Genomic DNA, 10,120 nt, shown 5'->3' with positions numbered 1-10,120 from the left:
GTAACTCTCAGAAATTATATTCACTATTATAATAATTAGAAGAATCATTCACAGGAAGAGATTGGGGTAATAAGTGCTATAAGATGATATAAAAAAAAAGAAAAATGGAGGGGGGAATCAAAGATGGCACCAAGAGACACTTGAAGAAATAAAATAAATAGGATAATCTTTATCTCACAAGGATACACATGGGAAGGGGAGGGGAAGAATACTCTTATAAGAAGGAGAGGAAGAGAGTGCTAATGGGTAATACTTAAACCTTACTCTCAGTTAAATCAATTCTGAGATCTATTGGGGTCTTAAATTCTATCTTATCCTACAGGAAAAGTGAGAAGGAAAAACTAAGTGGGGTAGGGGTCTAGGGAGTACAAAAAGGGAGAGAAATGGAGGGGGGAAGGAACTTAACAGACCCTAAAAAATAAGAAGGGAACAAAAAGGGAGGGGCCAGAAAGGGAAGCATATTAAGGGAGGGGATTAGGGAGGTTGATTAAAAGGAAACCACTGGTTTAAAAGGATATAGCAAAAAAAAGAAAGGAAAGAACTAGGAGAGGATATAAAAATGCAAGGGAATATACAAGTGACAATCATAACCTTGAATGTGAATGGGATGAAATCACCCATAAAACAAAAACAAATAGGAGAGTGGATCAGAATACAAAATCTTACCATATGTTGTTTACATGAAACACACCTGAGGCGGGTAGACACCCACATGGTTAGAATTAAAGGTTGGAGCAAAACCTATTGGGCCTCAATAGATAGAAAGAAGGCAGTAGTTGCAATCATGATATCTGACAAAGCCAAAGTAAAAATAGATCTGATTAAAAGGGATAGGGAAGGTAACTACATCCTAATAAAAGGTAGTATAGACAATGAGAAAATATCAGTAGTCAACATGTATGCACCAAATGGTATAGCATCAAAATTCTAAAGGAGAAACTAGTGGAGCTCAAGGATGAAATAGATAGAAAAACTATACTAGTGGGAGACCTGAACTTACCACTATCAAATTTAGCTAAATAAATAAATAAATAAAAAATGAATAATAAAGTGGTTAGAGATATGAATGAAATGTTAGAAAAATTAGAGTTAGTAGATATGTGGAGAAAAATAAATAGGGACAAAAAGGAATAACACCTTTTTTTCAGCAGCACATGGTACATTCACAAAGATTGACCATGTACTAAGACATAAAAATAAGGCAAACATATGCAGAAAAGCAGAAATAATAAATGCAACCTTTTCAGATCATAATAATAAAATAATAATCACAATAAAAATAATAATTAGTAAGGGTACATGGAGAGCCAAATCAAAAATTAATTGGAAATTAGATTATATGATTCTCCAAAATCAGTTAGTTAGAGAACAAATCATATAAACAATTAATAATTTCATTGAAGAAAATGACAATGATGAGATATTTCAAACTCTATGGGATGCAGCCAAAGCAGTACTCAGGGGAAAATTTATATCCTTGAGTTCATATATTAACAAATTAGGGAGGGCAGAAGTCAATGAATTGGACATACAAATCAAAAAACTTGAAAGCAAACAAACTAAAAATCCCCAGAAGAAAACCAAATTAGAGATCCTAAAAATTAAGGGAGAAATTAATAAAATTGAAAGTGAAAGAACTATTGAACTAATAAATAAGACTAGAAGCTGGTATTTTGAAAAAAAAATAGACAAAGTACTGGTCAATCTAATAAAAAGAAAAGAAGAAAACCAAATTAACAGTATCATAGATGAAAAGAGACATGTTACCTGCAATGAAGAGGAAATTAAGGCAATCATTAAAAACTATTTTGCCTAATTATATGCCAATAAATATGCCAATCTATGTGATATGGATGAATATTTACAAAACATAAATTGCCTAGATTAACAGAAGAAGAAATAGAATTCTTAAATAATCCCATAACAGAAAAATAAATTGAATAAGCCATCAAAGAATTCCTTAAGAAAAAATCCCCAGGGCCTGATGGAAACACAAGTGAATTCTATCAAACATTAAAAGAACAAATAATCCCAATATTATACAACCTATTTGACAGAATAAACAAAGGAGTTCTACCAAATTCCTTTTATGACACAAATGTGGTACTGATTCCAAAACTAGACAAGTCAAAAACAGAGAAAGAAAACTATAGAACAAATGAACATAAAAAATCTTAAATAGGATACTAGCAAAAAGACTCCAGCAAGTCATCATGAGGATTATTCATTATGATCAGGTGGTATTTATACCAGGAATGGAAGGATAGTTCAATATTAGGAAACCCATCCACGTAATTGACCATATCAAGAAGCAAACCAACAAAAATCACATGATTATCTCAATAGATGCAGAAAAAGCCTTTGATAAAATACAACATTCGTTTCTATTGAAAAACTAGAAAGTATAGGAATAGAAGGATCTTTCCTAAAAATAATAAAGAGTATTTATCTAAAACTATCAGCAAACATAATCTGCAATGGTGATAAACTAGAAGCCTTTCCAATAAGATCAGGAGTGAAACAAGGATGCCCATTATCACCTCTATTATTTAACATTGTAGTAGAAACACTAGCAGTAGCAATTAGAAAAGAAAAATAAATTGAGGGTATTAAAATTGGCAATGAGGAGACCAAGATATCACTCTTTGTGGATGATATGATGGTCTACTTAAAGAATTCTAGAGAATCAATCAAAAAGCTAGTCAAAATAATCAACAACTTTAGCTAAGTTGCAGGATACAAAATAAACCCACATAAGTCATCAGCATTTCTATATATCTCCAACACATCTCAGCAGCAGGAATTAGGAAGAGAAATTCCATTTAGAATCATCCTAGACAATATAAAATACTTAGGAATCTATCTGCTGAGACAAACATGGGAACTATATGAACACAACTACAAAATACTTTCCACACAATTAAAACTAGATCTAAAGAATTGGAAAAACATCAACTGCTCATGGGTAGGACAAGCTAAGATAATAAAAATGATAATCCTACCCAAACTTATTTACTTATTTAGTGCCATACCCATCAAACTACCAAGAAACTTTTTTACTGAATTAGAAAAAAACCATAACAGAGTTCATTTGGAAGAACAGAAGATCAAGGATATGCAGGGAAATAATGAAAAAAAAAATGCGAAGGAAGGTGGCCTTGCAATCTCAGATCTCAAACTATACTATAAAGTAGTGGTCATCAAAACAATATGGTACTCGCTAAGAGACAGAAAGGAGGATCAGTGGAATAGACTTGGGGTAAATGGCCTCATCAAGATGGTCTATGATAAGGCCACTGATCCCAGCTTTGGGGACCAAAGTCCACTATTTGAGAAAAACTGCTGGGAAAATTGGAAGACAGTATGGGAGAGATTAGGTTTGGATCAACACCTCACACCCTACAGCAAGATAAACTCAGAATGGGTGAATGACTTGAACATAAAGAAGGAAACTATGAGTAAATTAGGTAAACACAGAATAGTATACATGTCAGACCTTTGGGAAAGGAAAGACTTTAAAACCAAGCAAGAGCTAGAAAAAATCACAAAATGAAAAATCAATAATTTTGATTACATCAATTAAAAAGGTTTTATACAAGCAAAACCAATGCATCCAGAATTAGAAGGGAAGCAACAAATTGGAAAACAATCTTCATAACCAAAAACCTCTGACAAAGGTCTAATTACTCAAATTTATAAAGAACTAAAGCAATTGTACAAAAAAAAATCAAGCCATTTTCCAATTGATAAATGGGCAAGGGACATGAATAGGCAATTTTCAGTTAAAGAAATCAAAACTATTAATAAGCACATGAAAAACTGTTCTAAGTCTCTTATAATCAGAGAAATGCAAATCAAAACAACTCTGAGGTATCACCTCACCCCTAGCAGATTGGCTAACATGACAGCAAAGGAAAATAATGAATGCTGGAGGGGATGTGGCAAAGTCGGGACATTTATGCATTGCTGGTGGAGTTGTGAATGCATCCAGCCATTCTGGAGGACAATTTGGAACCCAAAGGGCACTAAGAGACTGTCTGCCTTTTGATCCAGCCATAGCACTGCTGGGCTTATACCCCAGAGAGCTAATAAGGAAAAACACATGTACCAGAATATTCATAGCTGCGCTCTTTGTGGTGGCCAAAAATTGGAAAATTAGGGGATGCCCTTCGATTGGGGAATGGCTGAACACATTGTGGTATCTGATGGGGATGGAATACTATTATGCTGAAAGGAATAATGAACTGGAGGGACTCCCTGGAGACTGGAACAACCTCCAGGAAGTGATGCAGAGTGAGAGAAGCAGAACCAGGAGAAGTTGTACACAGAGATGGATACATTGTAGCACAATCAAATGTAACTGACTTCTCCATTAGTGGCAGTGCAGTGACCCTGAATAACCTGGAGGGATCTACGAGAAAGAACACTATCCACATCCAGAGGAAACACTGTGGGAGTAGAAAGACAGAAGAAAAACAACTGCTTGAGTACATGGGTGGAGGGAATGTGGTTGGGGATGGAGACTCTAAATGAACATCCTAATGCAAACAACAACATGGAAATGAGTTCTGATCAAGGGCACATGTAATATCCAATGAAATTGTGTGTTGGCTGCGGGAAGAGTGGGTGGAGGGGAGGGAGGGAAATAAAGTGATTATTGTAACCAAGGAATAATGTTCTAAACTGACTAAACTTATTCAAATGGAAAAAAAATAATTTGCACTTCTCTAATAGTGATTTAGAGAATTTTTTAGATGACTATTGATAATTTCTTCCTCTGAGCACTGCCTGTCCATATCCTTTGACCATTTGTCAACTGGGGAATGACATATTCTTATAATTTTATTTTGTTCTCTATTTGAGAAATGAGGCCCTTCTTAGAGAAACTTTCTATAAAAACATTTTCCCGAGTTGTTTGTTTGTCTTGGTTTTATTTGTACAGACCCTTTTTAATATATTGTAGTCAAAAGTTATATATTTTCCATCTTATAATGTTCTCTAGGCCTTGTTGGGTCAGAAATTTTTCCCTTATCCATAGGTCTGACAGGCATACTATTTTGTGCAATCCCAATTGATTTATGGCAGCACTCTTTATTTCTAAATCATGTATCTATTTTGACTTTATCTTGATTTTTGGCATGAGGTCTATGTCGAGTTTTTACCACACTGCTTCCCAGTTTTCCTAGCAGTTTTTGTTGAAAAATGATTTCTTCTTCCAAAAGCTTAGATCTTTGGGTTTGTCAAACACTAGGCTACTCTGGTTATTTACTACAATGTGTTGAGTGGACTCATGACTTTTTTCAGTGACACCATAGTTCTTTTCACATTAGATATTCCGAACTTAATATTAACTAGCTTCTGAGTTACTAAAACCGTAGGAAGAGATTTTATTTCTTGTTCTCTTTTTCAGCTATTGGATGCTCAGTGTTTTCCAATTTTCCTAAGAGCTGGATGATAATGGCATCAAGTTCTCATCTGACCCCAGGTATGGTGCCCCACATTGGAATGGAACTTCATACTCCATGGATGTGAAGAACTAGGACTTGATGAATTTTCAGAGAACACTGCAAAGAATTGTTGTTTCATCCCTGCAATTGCTGGTGTCTTGTCAGTTCCAGAACTTCCCTGGGATGAATTTTTCCTTGTCATTGGCAACTCTAGGGGCCAGATTGGTCCCCTGAAATCACCATAGGTTTGATGATCTTGGTCTAGTGAAATGTTTCTTAGAAATATTCTAAAGTCTGGAGCAGAGACTGGAAGACATTAGATTTTCCAAATGATCTCTCAGTTCTACAAATGGTGTTGATGTGCTCGCTTATGGAAGAACCTAAGACAAATTAGATCCACTGAGGAAAAGCAGCCATAAAATATATGCTTGTGGGTTTTCCTGGGACTTCATGGCAGGGCCGGCTCTCAATATAGCAGCTCAAAAGTGTTGCTGAAACTCAGATAAAGATATCTCCCGAAAAGCTTCCTTCATAATAATCCTTGAGTTGTTCATTATTTTGAAGCCTTTGTAATGTCATAACCAAATGATCCTGACTCTCTTTCCCTTGTTTCTGGTAAACCCCCAAGTTACTGTCCATCTCGCTCAATTGCTTGGGTTTGCAGAAATGCCCTAGAAATGTTTTGGGCAAAGTCTTTTCATAAACAATATTCTGTGGGAAACTTATACCTCTTAAATGCTGTATTGCTTAATACTCTACATTCTAAAAAATCTTTGTCATAATAAACGAAGCCATAGCATCAATCATTACAGTGCTGTATGTCTTCCGCTTGGTTCTCTCTCTAGCCACACAGGTGCTTGCTTTTTCCTTTCTATCTATCTTTTGCTTACATAGAACAGGCCTCCTTGTAAGCTGACTTTCTTTCTTTCGCTGCGGCTGTGATGGTGGTTTAGCCCTGACACGTAGCCCTCCTCTTCAGCCATTCATCACCTAACACTATCCCGAAGCCACCGGAGGAAACTGAGGGAATTCGAACAGCAAATGATTGTGGGAATTGAGTGAACCACATTTCTTTGACATCTTGTGACTCAATTTTGGAGCTAGCTCAGTTCCCTTTCAATTATGGGGCTGGTTTAACTTCTGTCTTTTGAGAAAACTTTAGTCTGTTGTGAAAATGTGGAGAAAATCTTACTGCACTGTTTGAACCTAGTCCTTTTTGGCTGGGAAACGGAACTGACTTCTACCTGACTCTTACATAAGGGTCTAAGTTATGCTTAGAAAAATAGTAAGACCCAAAGATTGATGCAAGGAATTTTCTCATCTCAAGCAACCTGTATCTGAAAATAATCAGAAATAATAATTCTGAAATTATTATAAAAATAATTATAAAATAATTTCATAATCTGAAAACTGATCCCACACTGGTCAATCAGTTGTTTCCATATTCCTTTGATAGTATACAGACATATGGAAGGAGAGGAATACCTCTTTTTCTGAATTTACTGTACCTATATCTTCTTCCTCTCCCAAATAGGAAAGTCCCTAATTTTTCTTCCAATTAGAAATCAGATTGCCTAATGTTGTATTGTTTCCTTTTAATTAATTGGCTTTATTTGACTGTTTTTAATGTATAAAAACCTGTCTCCCCTGTATTATGGACCCAGCCTTAAGTTGAGGAAGGGACTAGGTCCCAACTTGTTAGGCAATTGTCATGTGTTGCTTAATAAACTGAAATGCTTGGAAGACCAAATCTTTATTCAGTCATTTCATTTTTCACTTGTTACACACCCTTATCTAAAAAGCTGTAATCTTTTGTTACTCCTTCAATAAAGTATGATTCACATCTGGGGCAAATATAATCTGGTAGTTTAGGGATAACTTTGTCCTTACATTGATCATATATACAGTGCAAAGGTAGGGGAAACAGCTGCAGCTATAAAAACACCTGCCACCAATATCTCTTCCATCTCCTGCATCCAGCCAGCTTGCCTCACCTTGCCTCAAAGTCTACTCCATTCCTGGATTCTCATTGTGGAAGTATATTTCATCTGTATGGCCCCTTCCTTGGATTGTTTGGATTCTCTAAGAACTTTCACTTAAGAAAAACACTTAGGAAAGCAAGGTCCTCATTCTTCTCCAGGCTCTATCCCTAATTCTCTTGACTTTCTCTTCCATGCCCCTGGCTATGGGTACTGTTAAATTGAATTGTGGTTGTACTTGAATATATTAAAATTGTGGTCACCACAATTTTGTGGATTTCTAAATCCCAAAATGAATTACTAAAGTAAAATGAAATTTAAGGTAGTTTATTTTTACAATAGAGGGAAGATATTAAGGAAGATAAAAGGGGAGAGAGAAAGAGAGAGCTCTGCTTCCTCAGAGCCATGTAGAAATTTTAAGGCCTTAATGAAGGAAAGGAGTCTCAAGACAATGGGCCTTTCTTGCAGGTTCACATCTACAGAAAGGCAGGGAAACTAAGTCAGCCTTTCACCCACCACAATGACCGGTGACCGTCTTAAAGGAAAGCAGTCTGAGATCTCCTGCATGAGCTCTTCCAGGGTCAAGTTCCACAGCCAAGTCTGAGTCTTCCAGTCTCTCCTCTGAGTGACTCTTCTTCACTCCAAGCTCAAGAGACTGATCCTCTAGTCCAAGTCTGAGTCCGAGTTCTTCGATCTGTTTTGTGCCTCTGTTTCCTTTATTTGAGGATCTTTTTCTCTTGTGTCACCCCCCCTAAATTTTACATCTACCAATCACAGCAGATGCCCTCTCCAGGACTGTCCACTCTTTAGTTCACACCTTTTTTCGTTAGATTATACCTTTTTCAGTTATATCACACCTTTTGTACTTAGTTCACACCTTTAGTAGTTAGTTACTTTTTTGTAGATTAAAATAGGTAGATCTACTTCAAATACTAAAACTTTGGGGGATTTAAATCTAAAAATAGCCTGGGGATTACAATTCAATCTTCCCAATAAAGGAAGAGCTAAGTATCTTCATGGTTACAGTGAAATCTAATCTTCACAGTACCTTACCCAACCCCTCTCTTTTAGTTTTTTTGTTTTTTTTAATGTATTGTCTTCCCCAACTAGAATGTAAGCTCCTTGAGGGAAAGAACTGTCTAGCTGTTTATATTTGTATTGAGTGTTTAGTAAAATATGTGGAATATAGTAAAATAATAAATGCTTGTAAATGTCTAGGATTTTCTGCATATACCACATCAGTCGTAAAAAGAGATAGTTTTAGTACCTCTTTGCCGTTCTGATTCCTTCTATTTCTTTTTCTTTTCATTGCTATTGCTAACATTTCTAATACTGTGTTAAATAATAATGACTATTAAAAAAAACCCAACTCAGATCAAAAGCTGCATTAACCCATGCAATGCACTCATTACCTTATCGCTTCCTCTGTTTCTTCCTGTCTGCAGCCTCAGTCTTTAGATTTGGGATTTTGCGCCTGGACCAGGTTCCTCATGCATCTCCTCTTGGGATGGGCTGGCTGAATTCCATTGGGTCCTGATCTCACTTTCTTTAGCCCCCACTGCCGGCTTCTATGTCCGCCAACGAGTCAGGATCCAGGGCTGGATTGCTACAGCTCACAGCTGCGCTTTGGGGGGTCCTCGGTCCCAGCACTGCCGTGTCCATTCGGGGTCCTGCGGCCGTCCCCCGTGGGAGAATCCAGCCAAGTCACCACATGTTCCACACACGAATCCTGCACTCGATGGATCCCTCCCACTAAGGGCCACGGAGAGATGTCAAGGCGTGTTTGAACTGGGTCGGGGGAGAATCCTTCCGTTGACGAACCAAGCGAAATGCAGCATTTCCGTGGATCAGGAAGGCAGGCCAGCGAAGGCCCCGATCGGCTTCCGTCCTGTGGCTTTACAGAAGACACCATTTCAAAGACATGTTTTCAGTCAAACTGTGTCAGAGCTGAGACATGAGTCAGCACTTCCTGATGGCCGGGACGTGTCCCAGAAACAGGCTCCCCGGCAGTACAGACCTGACAGAGGACGGTCGCTCCCCAAGGCTGTGGCGATGACACCCAACATCAGAGCTTGCCTTCTGTTTTAGAACGAAGACTGTGCCTTGCGCCCGAGACAGACGAGCAGTCGAGATTAGTCAGTGGGGAGCAAGTGACTTGCTGCAGGTCACACAGCTAGGGTGTTGGGGTCATTTTGAACCCAGTATCCTCCATCTCCAGGCCTGGCTCAGTCCACTGAGCTGCCTGGCTGTCCCTTTGAGATACCCCCTTTTTTTTTTTTAAATCAATGAGCACGTTCAGGAACTTGTGAGAGAAAACAGAGGAAATCAGGTCAACTTTTTGCTACGTCAAATGGCCAGACCAAATTCACTGGAACGAATAAGTCTTATTGACAATTGTTAGTGTGGCCAACATTTGTTTTACTGATATGATTTCTAAGATTTCTTTTATCGGACTCTTTTCTGAACATCTCTACACTTCCCGTCGCTAGAAACAATTGGCCATTTTGTCCTGTTTTAGAATTCTCTTGTTCAGCCTTTATTCGGTAGCTAAATAACAGTTATGGTAAGCAGAACGACGGACCCGGGCCGCCTTTCTTTGCTCATTCAAGAGAAAAAGAATTTTCATGAATTGAATGACAACAATTTGAATTTCAAAATGAATAATTTAGCATCATCTATTTCGGTAAGTAATGT

Source organism: Monodelphis domestica, chromosome 3 (genome assembly GCF_027887165.1).
Source record: "Monodelphis domestica isolate mMonDom1 chromosome 3, mMonDom1.pri, whole genome shotgun sequence".
NCBI lineage: Eukaryota > Metazoa > Chordata > Mammalia > Didelphimorphia > Didelphidae > Monodelphis > Monodelphis domestica.
This window is presented reverse-complemented; position numbering follows the sequence as displayed.